Below are 17,295 nucleotides of genomic sequence, written 5' to 3' on the forward strand. Positions count from 1 at the left end.
GGGGGGGTCTCTCTCCCTCTTCGCCGATGTCGCACTTCCCTTCTCTATGGGAACCCGCTCGGAACTCGCCACGGAACTTCCGCTCCAGTACTTGAGGCATCCTTCTCGAACCGACGAGAGCGGCTGTGACGAGTCGCGTCATCTCGGGCCAACACAACGCTTGAAACATCGAGAATAGCGTCGCTCGCTCACGCCACTCCACGTGGCGGCCCGCGGAATTCCCAAGGCCGCTCAGCGACGGATAAATGCGCCGAGGCAGGGCTTTTGCGGAGAGGGGTGGGGACAACCCTTGTAATCCGGCCAGGCACGCATGTCATGCCTCACGTCAGTGGATGGCGCGTGACGTCAGTGGCCGTGCGGGGCCGCCAGCCAGCTCCTAACCTGGCATCGCGGTCTGGTCTCTTGTGTTCGTATATATATATATATATATATATATATATATATATATATATATATATATATATAATTTAGACTCCACAAGTTAGAAACTTAAGGCTTGGTCTTTCACATCGTGTTAATTATTTCATTTTTACATCAAGGGCTAGTATTGTAGATCTATTACGCCTACTATTTTGCATTTATAGCATAGTCGCAAATATTGTCATCAGATTTGAACCAAACTTATTTTGGACCTGAATATGTGACACAAGTGATTGTATTTATGAACACTTCTGTGACGTTTTACCGCTAACAGAACTCACTCAGTAAATAAGTAGTGACAAAATAAATTGTAACGGAAGAAAAATGAACGAGTTCCATCACAATAAGTGTACAGGAATAAGTCTTTAATGGGGTGTGGGAACACGTCTAGGCGAGGGGCGCCGTGGGGAATTCGAGCGTAGAGTAAGTACATGTTCTAAGTCTCGCAGCGTGAATCTTAAAAAGTCAGTATTTCAAGTAAAAATTTTTTTTGACGTGTAAACGTCAATTCGCTTGTTACAGTGATGGTCCATAGTACTTTATGGTGGGAAAAAAATACCGTTAAATATGAATGGCTAGTAAGTACGAGACTAATAATGCTCCAACAGTGGTTGAGCCCACAAAGGACAGATCATGCCTGTGCGTGTTTGTCGCGCAATGTGACGTCATCGTAGCAGCGTGGGCGCATGCGCCTGTGAAGTTATAAATGGGCTAGCGAGGACATTGACATCGTGAATAGCTAACGGAGCGATGCTAGTACCCAAAGTGAGACAGTAAACACATTCGCCGGAATATAAATGAAAATAGGTATTAAAATAAAAATTACAAAATGATTAATCATGTCTTATATGACTCGTAAATATGCTCGGAATATTAGAAAAGGCATGTCAGAAGAAAGCTTGCGTCGAAAGGAAACCAAACAGCCTGAAAAACTCCAGTGCCGGGCGTATGCGAGTGCTAAGACAGCGTCGAAAAGGAAATTAAAAAAAATTGGTTGTCTGTAAAGTCGGTTTACGGACGATAGTTTAACGTGACAACGTCATAATAAAACATTGATGAAATGATTGCATACTTTTATGAATAAAATTGAATCATTTTTATTGAATTATTACTATTTTGTATGGATACAAAGGAGTGAAGTGCAATCTAAAATTTAATTGATAAATTTACTTTTATTTTCACTCATTAATTCAAATATGTTTATTACTTTAACGAACATATTATTTTAACTATAAATTTTATACATGTTTGTTATTTAACTTCTTCCAATCTGTGTTATTATGTTAAGGATAGGACGGTGATAGGAAAAGTAGGAAACGAATGGGAGTGTTTCAAGTTTATTGTGCCTCGAATAAGTCAAATCGATGGTTGTTCCAATCGAGTGGAAGAGAGATAGATGTGGCGAAAGCGTACAATGAGCGCGACGGAACACAGCGTAACGGGACAATGTGCGTAACGGGACAATGTGCGTAACGGGACACTTTTTCGTGCGTGCAGCCGGCGTTCATCGATTTATTAGACGTTGTCACGTCAAAAAAACAACGGGCCAGTGCGGTTACGTAGCTGGCCCGTCAGGCATACAGCGGCCAGCGGCCGTCCAGGCGTCTACGGATCGTGTGCAGGCGTCGCTGGAAGGCAGTACAGAAAACAGTGATAAATACGAGGCTCTTGTGGGTTCATCCCGACTTTTTCATGATAATCTGCGGTGCGGACATGAACTGCGCCTTCCTTAGTTTTTTGACGTGATAACGTCTTATAAATCGATGAACGCCGGCTGCACGCACAAAAAAGCATGACTCATTGTCACGTTCCGCCTGAGCCGAGCGTGCAAGAACAGGCCAATAACCGTGCGAGAAAATCTTCAATAATATCGAACAGGTTAAGGCGGGCTTTTTAACTAATTGTTCGTGATTATATTTAAACAAATTATTTAAATTAAATTTGCAAAAACTGTAAATAATATTTGAAATTTAAAAAGTATGCAATTTTTCATCAATGTTTCTTTATGACGTTATCACGTAAAATTATCGTCCGTACAGACAATCCACTTGTTTAAAATGTTGTTGTGTTGGTACAACTGGTGTTCGCCCTGCCGCGAACTGCCGAGGGCGGAATTAATAAGATGTTGCGCGCCTGCAGCGACTGTACCTGTCTGTGCGCCTCTTGTCGCTGTCTGTCCAGCGCCGTCAAAGAGGCGGCGTCTTTGATTGGCCTGGGGAGCGAACACGGCGCCGATATTATGTTCTCCCAGCGGGAGGCGGCGTTGATTGGATTAAATTCATCTGTTTGCGCGCGCACAGAGCTCACACAAAACTCGCTCACTCATTCGCTCACACTCAGACGTGCATTTCCCCACTCCCCCTACTCTCCCCTACTCCCACCTGCCATAGTCTGCGCTCGATCAAACTCACGGGTCGTTAATGAGCTCTTTTTTTATGGGGTTAGGAGGTGGGGGATATTACACCCGTTCGCATCGAACATCCTATGGCTTCTTCGGACTGATGGAGCCTTTCAAAAGAGGCCGAACTAAATTATTAGGTATCTGTCGTTTAACCTCAGGAACGCGTCCGGAATTGCATCGAGGCATGCCAAGCCAAACACTCATATTAACGTCAAATTAAATATAAAAGTGTATCTCTTGTAAGAAAAATTTCATGGTAAACGACATGTACCCACATTGAATGAACTGTTTCTTACTAAAATTAGATTGTTATTTACATTATTCTAAACTGTTGTCTCTTTGTTCCGTGTTCATGTGAGAACTACGAATGAATATCGATTAAATTCTTCCTGTTAGAAAGGAATTTGGCTAGCTTTATGGACAAGACCATATGTTATTACAAAAAAAGATCACTAAGAGATTAAAAAGGGTGTTAATATGATTTAATAATATAAATATCATATTCCTGAAGCTAATGAATATCTAAGGTGTGAATAATAAGCATACAAAAACTTCGAACTACTTTATCAAATTTTCTGTAAAGCCACATTCAAGGGGTAAAAAGGGTAATTGGTAATTATGATTTGATAAAGAAACTACTCCAGTGGGTGGATTTAATTTTTGTTTATTTATTTATTTTATGAATATTTGACCAAAACATATGGGTGTGAATATGGGGTAACAATATTTAATAATTTAAAAAAACTAATGGAACATCGACCTTATGTGATGAGACAGAGCGACGCTGGCTCTCTCTAGAAGTAAACAGCAGAAGCAATGACGTCCGTATACAAGATGGCGGCTTCCATCGGAACAAGAAAAACCAAGATGGTAGACGTGTCGTCATCCAAGATAGCGGCCCCCAGTAGACGAAAAGAAGATGTCGGACTTGATGTCTGAATCGAAAAAAAGGGTTGTGAAATCAGATACAAATAGCGTACATGTTATTAGAATTTAATATGGTTACCGTAACGAAAGTTGCAACGTTGATGTCATACACATTCAAGATATACGTAACGAAAGTGCATCATTAGTGAGCGGGGCGGATACAAATGGCCGCCGTGGTCAAGGTCAAGGTCAGATGTCCAAGTCATCTAATATGGCTGCCGGGACTTCACAATCCAAGATGGCGGACACGGCTCCGGCTCCACAAGCCCAAGCCTGGCACCGGAGCCCCTTTTCTACACTACTATCCTTGGCTGAAACATCATAGTTGTAAGAATTATAATATTTTGATTAATAGGAAATAATTTTTACGTGTTAGATGTTACTTAAAGTATATAATTTTTCTCAGTAATCAAATGTATTCCAATATTATTCTATTGTATGTATCTCATCTGCAATTTATATGCTTAATGTGTGTTTCATCGTTCGGAAAAATAATTTTGGAACCGCTTATAAGAGTGACTGAAAGTTATTTTTAGCTATGCATGGTTTCTGTTAACTTCTCGATTCGTACAAGTTTAGTAAATACTTAAACAAATAAATTTAAATTGTAGTGTGTAAAGATTCACGGACATGTTGATGATTATGTGATTTGTGAATTGAGAATGAATGTTGATTAATTTGGTTGTATAGCTCTATAGTATGTGGGTAAGGAGAATTGTTGTTATCAGTGCTTATAATATGAATTGGTTGCATAGGAATCTAAGTAATAAATTTGATTCGGAATCTCTATGTCAACATCATTACGAGTATTTTGGTCGTGATATGGATGATTTAAGTGGTTGAAGTGTATCGAATATTTATTTTTACTAGCCTTAAATTTCATACAATTTAGGTGTTGCAGTTAGTTGTTTCGGTGGTCTATGGAAAAGGTTGATATAAATGAGAAGCTATATGTCTTACGGTTCGAAGGATCTGTGACTTTTGATTATTTTGCAGTGAATACATCAGTATTTAATACTATGTGCCGTCTTTGTAGTTATTTTGGTATTATAAAGTAACTGTTTGGTTTATGACTAGGTTTAGGGTAGGGCGCTTGGAAAGTAATTTAGACTGGAAACATTACCCTTACAATTTACTTTGTAATTGTCATACTTAATGTTTGAGTAAATCTGGTTGTGATTTAAATATGCTACGTTCTCTCCTCCTCCTAATCTTTGTATTCAAATGTAATGACTTAGCTGGTATGTCAGATCGGACTTTGTAAATATCTCAAGTATTATGTTTAGTTGGATTTTCGGACGTGATCTCATATTTGTAGGATATCGGGATGTAAAATGACCTTTATGTCTGTATGTGGTATTCGAGAAAGCAGTTAATTCATCGGTTGATATAATGATGTTATATTTTTTCATACAATAAAATGCTTGATTATTATATTTCGGTAGTTTTACATCTTATTTGTAGAATGATGAAAATTAATTTTCAAATAAAAGGATTTTTAAAGTATTATAGATGCGAAACAAGAATGATTTATGTTTAACTAAAATATATTTAATTTAAATTCCTCATTGCAAGGAACAAAAAAAGAATATATGCAATAAATGTTATATTTTAAGCGTATGCACGCAAATGTATGTGTAAGGTATGGTGGCGAGAAAATAAATATAAGTAGGAAATTATGTTATGGCCTGTAGACTGAATTTAAGTGTATTTTGGATGATGGTCATTTTGGATCGCAGGTGGGTCTAATACATGTTTACTATGATGTCATTAATATGTGTCTATTTATGGAATTATATATTTCCTTAAGTACTGTGATTATGGACGGATTATTAATTATATTTCAATTTTGGCTGAGTAGGAAAATTGTTTGCAGAGGTGGTAATTATTCACTCATAAAATTTACTTAACTATTCGAGATCCTTATTTTTGAAACAGCCACTGCAATAAAAATATTTATTTATTCATTCACAACTCTTAACTCTGTAATTGGAATTCTCTATTTTTGTAATGCGATAATGGGAAGGAATGTAATATAACATTATATAACCATGCATTGGGCTAGTAGGTTCAATTAGAATGATAACTATAGAAACAATACGGAGAATAGTATTTCGTAGATATGCTGGCTTTAAGATTTGGTAGGTAATCTGTGAGTTGGGATAGTACTAATGATTTGTGGTTCCATTAAGATATGGTGGCTGGGATATTTTAAATACATGATAAATTGTAAATTATTATATAGAGAACTGTATATAACGTTTCTATTTTTATGACCTGGGAGAAGGTGTTGCGATATTTTTAAGAGGATGGAGGTCAGTTTGATTAATGGTTCATGTTAGGTTAGAGAAAGGTGTGTGAACTTTGGTTTTTGAAGTGATTGTTGTCAAATAGTTACTATAGTAATCACATTGGTTACATTAAAATTCTTTGAATTAAATAGTTTTAGAATCGTGGCACAGTTGAAAACAGTGCTGGTAAAAGATAACCCTATGTAAGCTGATTGTCATAGTAGCTATATATAGAGTTATGAGCGTAATTATTGCCTTAGTTGTCATCCGGACTATTGAGAGTAGTAGTATAGGAATGTATTTCCTGAAACTGGCTTCTGGCTGTGGAGACGGGAGCCGGTCCGTCATCTTGGATTGTGACGTCACGGCGGCCATCTTGGATGGTTGTGACCTTGACCTTGAATTTGATCCTCAAAATCCGCCAAAATTGGGCAAAATTTGCCCAAAATTCCTCAAAAATCGCCAAAATTTCCATTTCTGTGGAAAAAAGTTCCGCCAAAAAATTTTAAAAAATTCCACAAATTAAAAATTTCTCTTTTCGAGGGAAAAATTTCCCGTTTCGAGGGAAAAATTCCCGTTTTTAGTCCTTAAAAATCCCAGCGGCTGAAAATTCCTAAAACTGGCTTAAGCATCCTTAACTCAAGCCTCAGTTAAGCCATTTCTAGGAATAAGGATACCATGACCGCCATCTTGGATTATGTCGCCACCGTTGCAATTTCCGTTACGCCCGCCATCTTTAAAATCTTCATTTACTATCCGATTTTAATGAATTTTTTTTTAAAATTTATAAAAAATTTCAATTAATAAAATTTTAATAAAAAATATTTAAAAAACATACGTTAACGACACGGAGCTCGGAGTCCTCGGTTCGAACCCGGTGAGGGCGAAAAAAAAATAAAAATGACGACAGATCCTTCCACCACGGAAGTCACCTACAGACTAACCTACCACCACCAATAACAAGGTCAACTAGTATGATGTCATGTCCGCCATCTTGTCTTCGTCTGCTGGTAGCCATCATCATCTTGTTATCGTCGGCGAGAGTGCGCTGACGCCATGTTAGTTTAATTCTTATCCGCTAGAGTGCAGTAATCATTTATTATTGCTGTGTCACCCGCCATCTTGTCATTTGGCCGCCATCTTGAAAATCCATAATTATTTAGCTAGAAATTCGGGAAAAATTCCAAAATTCATTAAATAAATCACTCATTAATTTACAGATTGATTCGATCAGTTTCAGTCCTTGGTTCGATACCCGATCGATGCAATAATGTTTAATTTGATGTAAAAAAATAATAATTTCATTATTCCATGTTCAACATTCTTAAAGAGTCATTAAAACCTTTACTGTCATCATCATCATCCTATAAGCCACCAACACCAACATATTTGTAATTCATAATTTTAATGCTAGAGATTCGGGAAAAAGTTCAGATATCATTAAATAAATTTCCAATCAATGTACTGATTAATTAGATCAACTTAGGTCCTTGGTACGATTCTGGACGATGAAAAAAATATCAATTTAACATAATAGTAACAGGTTCGAGGAATTAAACACCACAAGTTCTTTCACAAACATAATATTTATTACATAATTTCTATTCTACTACAGGATCACTTACGAAAGCCAGCAAATTTACAATCATTTAGTTCCGCAGTGGTGTGAAATGACTAATTCTTAGCTCCAATCGGTTTATACTAGACAGAGTCCAGCCAGAACCTTTACAGACATAGTCCACCTCTTCTTGACAGAGTTTCTGGATACCGTTTTTAACAGTTTGCTTCACATCGTTAGAACTGTAAATTACTGCAGCCGATGTCTTGAATGCACACTTCTTCACTTTGTCATCGAATGGATATGGCTTTCCATATATACAGTCCAACCACAAGTTATATTTCAAAGGTCCGTTTGTTGCTACATCATCAGTAAGCTGATTGATTATCTTCTGTCTGATATCGTCAAGAAAATTACAAATGTCCTTCGACTCACCGAACGTATTTAGATAATAGTAGTCTTTCAACGTTCCACGAAATGCAGACTGCGCCAAGTAGAAGCCATTATCGTTCACTTGTAATGCTCCGAACACAGTCTTAGGTTTAGTTCCATGTTCAGACGTCATAACAATCGGTTGCTGGGCATCTGTTCTTTTGGTTGTACGATTTCGTGTCTCCAATCTAAAGCGAGGAGTCGAAATGTCGGCAGGTAGTTCAACAGTAGGAGCACAGACTCCACCTTTACATTTTTTCGCATGATGTCGCAAACTGTCAATTCGAGTAAACCATTTAAGGCACTCATCACATCGAAACTTCATGCGAGAAGGATTCTTCATACATTTGCTCCGCTCATGTCTTCGTGCATCATGGGAAAATGCGAACGACGTATCACAGTAGCTGCAAGGATACCGTGGTGATGAAGACGATCCTTTCAGACCCGATCCAGATACAGACGTTGCAACAGTAGTACCATTTCCAGGCATTCTCTTATGCACATCGATGCATCGTTGTTGCGACGAAACCTTTACTTTCTGCCGCACAGCAGGACCTTCGCATGCCTTCATGTGCGTTTTCATATTATCTTTTCTGGCAAACTGCTTATGACATTTCTCACAAACAAACATTTTACGATATAGGTTCTTGGCACATTCGCTCCTCTCGTGAAGTCGAGCATTGCTGCTGTTTGAGAAAATCTTGTCACAGTAACAACACCGATGTTCGTTAGTTGTTGTCGATTCGGCATCCATTGAAGCCTCCATCGAGGGCGAAACGAAGTTCGTCGAGTTTTCCTGCACAGCCAGCACTACCGGCATTAAAGTCTCTTCTGCTGGTGGTATCGCGTCTGATGAAGTCTCCTTCAGTGTTGTCGCCGTGGTTGTCAACGGAATCTGCTCCTTCTCCGTCGTAGCTGTCGTCAAGGTTCCCGTAGTCGACGGTACAACCTCCATCGAGTTCGACGTTAAAGATGGAAAAGATGCCATCGAGGTCTCAAGAACAGATAATTGACACGACTTATGCACCAGAAGAAACAAACTAGACGATCCTTACACCGCCGACGTCAGTAACAAACTGAGCGATCTACTGTCTAGGACTCGCTTATATACATGCACCGTATGGAATAATACGCTAGTCAAATCAAGAACCATGTACATTAATACTAGAGTCAAATCTACAAAATTAACAAAAAAGAGGATCATTTGACCGAAAAAAAAAATTCGATCTCTCCAATATACGCCAGGCTCCAAGAGCTACAATTCACGTCATCAGATCCATCTACATTTTGCTCCTATGCTTCAATTGGCCATTAGCTGCAAGTGCTCCAACAGCTCCATCAGCTCCAACACATAATGTACGCAATGTACGCGCAATACATACAATTTACACGCAATAAATGTAATGATTACACAGTACACACAGGAAACGGAACGTACACACAGTACACACACAGGAAACGGAAACGTACACACAGTACACACACAGGAAACGGAATGTACACACAGTACACACAGGAAACGGAACGTACACACAGTACACACACAGGGAACGGAACGTACACACAGTACACACACAGGAAACGGAACGTACACACAGTACACACAGGAAACTAAACGGACACACAGTACACACAGGAAACGGAACGTACACACAGTACACACAGGAAACTGAACGTACACACAGTACACACAGGAAACGGAACGTACACACAGTACACACAGGAAACGTAATGATCACACATACAGTAGCGGAAACACACACAGGCTTAGTTGGAAATCGGAATACAAGAAATAAAAACATTAAATTTTTACTTTCAATATTTTATTACTTTTCAACATTATACAAATGCAAGTAAAACAAACCATTATTGTATGTAGCCAGCATTCCTCAGTTCCTTGAGTATGAAGGATATTTCTTTGATGCACGGATAGTTTCCTGCACAAAGCGAGCCATGTAGAAGTCTTAGCCGGTCAACCAATATGTTTGGATCTTTCCATGATGTGTAATCAATCTCTTCTACCACCATCTTACTTGCTTGTTTATTATAAATACTTTTAATATTATGATCTCTGGTGTCTTCCGTTTTACCACCAACCTCAGGGTAACTTTCATGTTTGAGACGGTGATCATAATAAGCATTATCAGATTTATTTATTATAACTTGACGTTTCCATCGTTTCGGTCTCAGGACATCGCCACATTCTTCGATCTTGTCAGCTCTAGGTGCTTCATCACAGTCTATGCCTTTGTCAACAGCCTCAGAGTCACTGTAACAATCACTGTAGAAGACATCCTCTTCACCCAGATTACCGTATGAATTCGCTATCGATGATGTCGAAGTGTCTTCATCGTCTTCATGCTTCCTTTTTAGGAGTCCATCATTTTTACAAAGAATGGAGGATCTACTGAATATAGGCTTGAATGTATTCTCACTTTTCACAGTGTTGATACTTCCATTAGTTTCAGTCTTCCCGAAGCCATTAGCATCCTTCAATTTATGTTCTTCTTCACGATCAGGTGAGCTAATACCATCACGCTCAGGACAAGGAAAATTATTGTCACAAAACAGATCACTCTTCTTTAGTCTAGTGGATCCCTAGGTGTCCTCTATGCCGTAAGTAGTCTTGACTTTACATGTTCTACCATGTCTTTTTAAGCTGTCAATTCGTGTTAACAACCTGCTACATCGATTACAGCTTAACATATTGCGTAGTGGGTTTCTAGCACAATCATTCTTCTCATGACGTCTAGCATTCCTTCTCATGACAAAATCCTTGCCACAGTATCTACAGCGGCTTCCTTCCGATTCAGCTATAGATAACAAACCACGATCCATGGTAGCTTCTGTGACTAATGTTAGATACAAACTGTCAGTTTTCTCCAATTGGAACCATTTCTTAAATAGAGTTTTTGAAATATTTCATCAGCGAGAGTTAAGTTATCTAATGCAAAGCAAATTGATGCTAGTAGTTCCGACTGTCGTCAACGGATGGCGCCACGTGTTGCTTGCAGGTAAATAGTATATATTTCATAATGTGGGATGCGGAACGCTCAATATCGATCGCAAAGGGAGCTTGGCTTCGATAGTATCCAAGGAGGAAAAAGTTCGTCCTTCCTGCTAGTGCTTCTCAGATTTCTCACGGTCCGCCATCTTGGATTACGACGTCACGACGACCATCTTGGATGGGTGTGACCTTGACCTTGTACCGAAACCGCAGGAATGAACGCAAGCACACGGATTAATCATCAAAATATTGATAAGAAAAATCGGGAGCACACGGAGAAAACCATCATAATATTGGCAAGAATAATCAGGAGCCCACGGAGAAAACCGCCACAAGTTTTCTTTGATATCATTAAAATACAAAAAAAAATTAATAAAAAATTAAAAATAAAAACGAAAAAAAAATTCAAACATTATGGCTTGTACTAGAACTCTATCTTTGCTCAACAATGAGAAGTTCACAAGCTAGCAGAATGTTTGAATTTTTTTTCGTTTTTATTTTTAATTTTTTATTAATTTTTTTTTTGTATTTTAATGATATCAAAGAAAACTTGTGGCGGTTTTCTCCGTGGGCTCCTGATTATTCTTGCCAATATTATGATGGTTTTCTCCGTGTGCTCCCGATTTTTCTTATCAATATTTTGATGATTAATCCGTGTGCTTGCGTTCATTCCTGCGGTTTCGGTACAAGGTCAAGGTCACACCCATCCAAGATGGTCGTCGTGACGTCGTAATCCAAGATGGCGGACCGTGAGAAATCTGAGAAGCACTAGCAGGAAGGACGAACTTTTTCCTCCTTGGATACTATCGAAGCCAAGCTCCCTTTGCGATCGATAGTGAGCGTTCCGCATCCCACATTATGAAATATATACTATTTACCTGCAAGCAACACGTGGCGCCATCCGTTGACGACAGTCGGAACTACTTGCATCAATTTGCTTTGCATTAGATAACTTAACTCTCGCTGATGAAATATTTCAAAAACTCTATTTAAGAAATGGTTCCAATTGGAGAAAACTGACAGTTTGTATCTAACATTAGTCACAGAAGCTACCATGGATCGTGGTTTGTTATCTATAGCTGAATCGGAAGGAAGCCGCTGTAGATACTGTGGCAAGGATTTTGTCATGAGAAGGAATGCTAGACGTCATGAGAAGAATGATTGTGCTAGAAACCCACTACGCAACATGTTAAGCTGTAATCGATGTAGCAGGTTGTTAACACGAATTGACAGCTTAAAAAGACATGGTAGAACATGTAAAGTCAAGACTACTTACGGCATAGAGGACACCTATGGATCCACTAGACTAAAGAAGAGTGATCTGCATTGTGACAATAATTTTCCTTGTCCTGAGCGTGATGGTATTAGCTCACCTGATCGTGAGGAAGAACATAAATTGAAGGATGCTAATGGCTTCGGGAAGACTGAAACTAATGGAAGTATCAACACCGTGAAAAGTGAGAATACATTCAAGCCTATATTCAGTAGATCCTCCATTCTTTGTAAAAATGATGGACTCCTAAAAAGGAAGCATGAAGACGATGAAGACACTTCGACATCATCGATAGCGAATTCATACGGTAATCTGGGTGAAGAGGATGTCTTCTACAGTGATTGTTACAGTGACTCTGAGGCTGTTGACAAAGGCATAGACTGTGATGAAGCACCTAGAGCTGACAAGATCGAAGAATGTGGCGATGTCCTGAGACCGAAACGATGGAAACGTCAAGTTATAATAAATAAATCTGATAATGCTTATTATGATCACCGTCTCAAACATGAAAGTTACCCTGAGGTTGGTGGTAAAACGGAAGACACCAGAGATCATAATATTAAAAGTATTTATAATAAACAAGCAAGTAAGATGGTGGTAGAAGAGATTGATTACACATCATGGAAAGATCCAAACATATTGGTTGACCGGCTAAGACTTCTACATGGCTCGCTTTGTGCAGGAAACTATCCGTGCATCAAAGAAATATCCTTCATACTCAAGGAACTGAGGAATGCTGGCTACATACAATAATGGTTTGTTTTACTTGCATTTGTATAATGTTGAAAAGTAATAAAATATTGAAAGTAAAAATTTAATGTTTTTATTTCTTGTATTCCGATTTCCAACTAAGCCTGTGTGTGTTTCCGCTACTGTATGTGTGATCATTACGTTTCCTGTGTGTACTGTGTGTACGTTCCGTTTCCTGTGTGTACTGTGTGTACGTTCAGTTTCCTGTGTGTACTGTGTGTACGTTCCGTTTCCTGTGTGTACTGTGTGTCCGTTTAGTTTCCTGTGTGTACTGTGTGTACGTTCCGTTTCCTGTGTGTGTACTGTGTGTACGTTCCGTTCCCTGTGTGTGTACTGTGTGTACGTTCCGTTTCCTGTGTGTACTGTGTGTACATTCCGTTTCCTGTGTGTGTACTGTGTGTACGTTTCCGTTTCCTGTGTGTGTACTGTGTGTACGTTCCGTTTCCTGTGTGTACTGTGTAATCATTACATTTATTGCGTGTAAATTGTATGTATTGCGCGTACATTGCGTACATTATGTGTTGGAGCTGATGGAGCTGTTGGAGCACTTGCAGCTAATGGCCAATTGAAGCATAGGAGCAAAATGTAGATGGATCTGATGACGTGAATTGTAGCTCTTGGAGCCTGGCGTATATTGGAGAGATCGAATTTTTTTTTTCGGTCAAATGATCCTCTTTTTTAATTTTGTAGATTTGACTCTAGTATTTATGTACATGGTTCTTGATTTGACTAGCGTATTATTCCATACGGTGCATGTATATAAGCGAGTCCTAGACAGCAGGTCGCTCAGTTTGTTACTGACGTCGGCGGTGTAAGGATCGTCTAGTTTGTTTCTTCTGGTGCATAAGTCGTGTCAATTATCTGTTCTTGAGACCTCGATGGCATCTTTACCATCTTTAACGTCGAACTCGATGGAGGTTGTACCGTCGACTACGGGAACCTTGACGACAGCTACGACGGAGAAGGAGCAGATTCCGTTGACAACCACGGCGACAACACTGGAGGAGACTTCATCAGACGCGATACCACCAGCAGAAGAGACTTTAATGCCGGTAGTGCTGGCTGTGCAGGAAAACTCGACGAACTTCGTTTCGCCCTCGATGGAGGCTTCAATGGATGCCGAATCGACAACAACTAACGAACATCGGTGTTGTTACTGTGACAAGATTTTCTCAAACAGCAGCAATGCTCGACGACACTAGAGGAGCGAATGTGCCAAGAACCTATATCGTAAAATGTTTGTTTGTGAGAAATGTCATAAGCAGTTTGCCAGAAAAGATAATATGAAAACGCACATGAAGGCATGCGAAGGTCCTGCTGTGCGGCAGAAAGTAAAGGTTTCGTCGCAACAACGATGCATCGATGTGCATAAGAGAATGCCTGGAAATGGTACTACTGTTGCAACGTCTGTATCTGGATCGGGTCTGAAAGGATCGTCTTCATCACCGCGGTATCCTTGCAGCTACTGTGATACGTCGTTCGCATTTTCCCATGATGCACGAAGACATGAGCGGAGCAAATGTATGAAGAATCCTTCTCGCATGAAGTTTCGATGTGATGAGTGCCTTAAATGGTTTACTCGAATTGACAGTTTGCGACATCATGCGAAAAAATGTAAAGGTGGAGTCTGTGCTCCTACTGTTGAACTACCTGCCGACATTTCGACTCCTCGCTTTAGATTGGAGACACGAAAGCGTACAACCAAAAGAACAGATGCCCAGCAACCGATTGTTATGACGTCTGAACATGGAACTAAACCTAAGACTGTGTTCGGAGCATTACAAGTGAACGATAATGGCTTCTACTTGGCGCAGTCTGCATTTCGTGAAACGTTGAAAGACTACTATTATCTAAATACGTTCGGTGAGTCGAAGGACATTTGTAATTTTCTTGACGATATCAGACAGAAGATAATCAATCAGCTTACTGATGATGTAGCAACAAACGGACCTTTGAAATATAACTTGTGGTTGGACTGTATATATGGAAAGCCATATCCATTCGATGACAAAGTGAAGAAGTGTGCATTCAAGACATCGGCTGCAGTAATTTACAGTTCTAACGATGTGAAGCAAACTGTTAAAAACGGTATCCAGAAACTCTGTCAAGAAGAGGTGGACTATGTCTGTAAAGGTTCTGGCTGGACTCTGTCTAGTATAAACCGATTGGAGCTAAGAATTAGTCATTTCACACCACTGCGGAACTAAATGATTGTAAATTTGCTGGCTTTCGTAAGTGATCCTGTAGTAGAATAGAAATTATGTAATAAATATTATGTTTGTGAAAGAACTTGTGGTGTTTAATTCCTCGAACCTGTTACTATTATGTTAAATTGATATTTTTTTCATCGTCCAGAATCGTACCAAGGACCTAAGTTGATCTAATTAATCAGTACATTGATTGGAAATTTATTTAATGATATCTGAACTTTTTCCCGAATCTCTAGCATTAAAATTATGAATTACAAATATGTTGGTGTTGGTGGCTTATAGGATGATGATGATGACAGTAAAGGTTTTAATGTCTCTTTAAGAATGTTGAACATGGAATAATGAAATTATTATTTTTTTACATCAAATTAAACATTATTGCATCGATAGGGTATCGAACCAAGGACTGAAACTGATCGAATCAATCTGTAAATTAATGAGTGATTTATTTAATGAATTTTGGAATTTTTCCCGAATTTCTAGCTAAATAATTATGGATTTTCAAGATGGCGGCCAAATGACAAGATGGCGGGTGACACAGCAATAATAAATGATAACTACACTCTAGCGGATAAGAATTAAACTAACATGGCGTCAGCGCACTCTCGCCGACGATAACAAGATGATGATGGCTACCAGCAGACGAAGACAAGATGGCGGACATGACATCATACTAGTTGACCTTGTTATTGGTGGTGGTAGGTTAGTCTGTAGGTGACTTCCGTGGTGGAAGGATCTGTCGTCATTTTTATTTTTTTTTCGCCCTCACCGGGTTCGAACCGAGGACTCCGAGCTCCGTGTCGTTAACGTATGTTTTTTAAATATTTTTTATTAGAATTTTATTAATTGAATTTTTTTATAAATTTAAAAAAAAATTCATTAAAATCGGATAGTAAATGGAGATTTTAAAGATGGCGGGCGTAACGGAAATTGCAACGGTGGCGACATAATCCAAGATGGCGGTCATGGTATCCTTATTCCTAGAAATGGCTTAACTGAGGCTTGAGTTAAGGATGCTTAAGCCAGTTTTAGGAATTTTTAGCCGCTGGGATTTTTAAGGACTAAAAACGGGAATTTTTCCCTCGAAACGGGAAAGTTTTCCCTCGAAAAGAGAAATTTTTAATTTGTGGAATTTTTTGAAATTTTTTGGCGGAACTTTTTTCCACAGAAATGGAAATTTTGGCGATTTTTGAGGAATTTTGGGCAAATTTTGCCCAATTTTGGCGGATTTTGAGGATCAAATTCAAGGTCAAGGTCACAACCATCCAAGATGGCCGCCGTGACGTCACAATCCAAGATGAAGGACCGGCTCCCGTCTCCACAGCCAGAAGCCAGTTTCAGGAAATACATTCCTATACTACTGAGAGTGAACATCGCTTTGCAGCTTTCTCTTGTTTAACTACAATAACATCTGAAGGGAGTATCGATATGGAGTCTACCACGTGTTGATATGTAGTCTACCCCGTTGGAGCCAAAATCTCCATTGAAGCATCAGTGCCAACATTGCAATAAGATGCTCTCAAAAAGCTCCAATATGCGGCGTCTTGACAAGAGTAACTGTGTGAAGAATCCGTCTCGTACTATGGTTCGCAGTAATGAATGTCGGAAGAAGTTTACTCGCAGCGATAAATCGAAAAGACTCTTGAAGGTATGCAAAGGATGAGCTAGGCGGTCGAAAGTTAACATATCTGCCAAACAGCGTTACATTGATATTCAAAATAGCAAACCATCTCCCTCTGTCACAGCTACGCGAGTCTTAAAGGCGCATCCTCAACTAGACATACTTGCAACTACTGCGACATGCTGCAAGATGGCATGAGAGAAGTAAATGTGCGAAGAATCCATCACGAGTGAAATTTCAAGGCGATAAGTGTCATCTGTGGTTTACTCGCATTGATAGTTTGAATAGACACTTGACGGCATGTAAGGGCGAAGTTCGCTTCCCTACTAACGCTTCGGCTCCTCAATTAGGCTAGAGCTTGCCATGCGCACTGGTTCTTGTAATAAAGCAGATAATCATCAAGCG

This window comes from Bacillus rossius, chromosome 12 (assembly GCF_032445375.1).
Source record: "Bacillus rossius redtenbacheri isolate Brsri chromosome 12, Brsri_v3, whole genome shotgun sequence".
NCBI lineage: Eukaryota > Metazoa > Arthropoda > Insecta > Phasmatodea > Bacillidae > Bacillus > Bacillus rossius.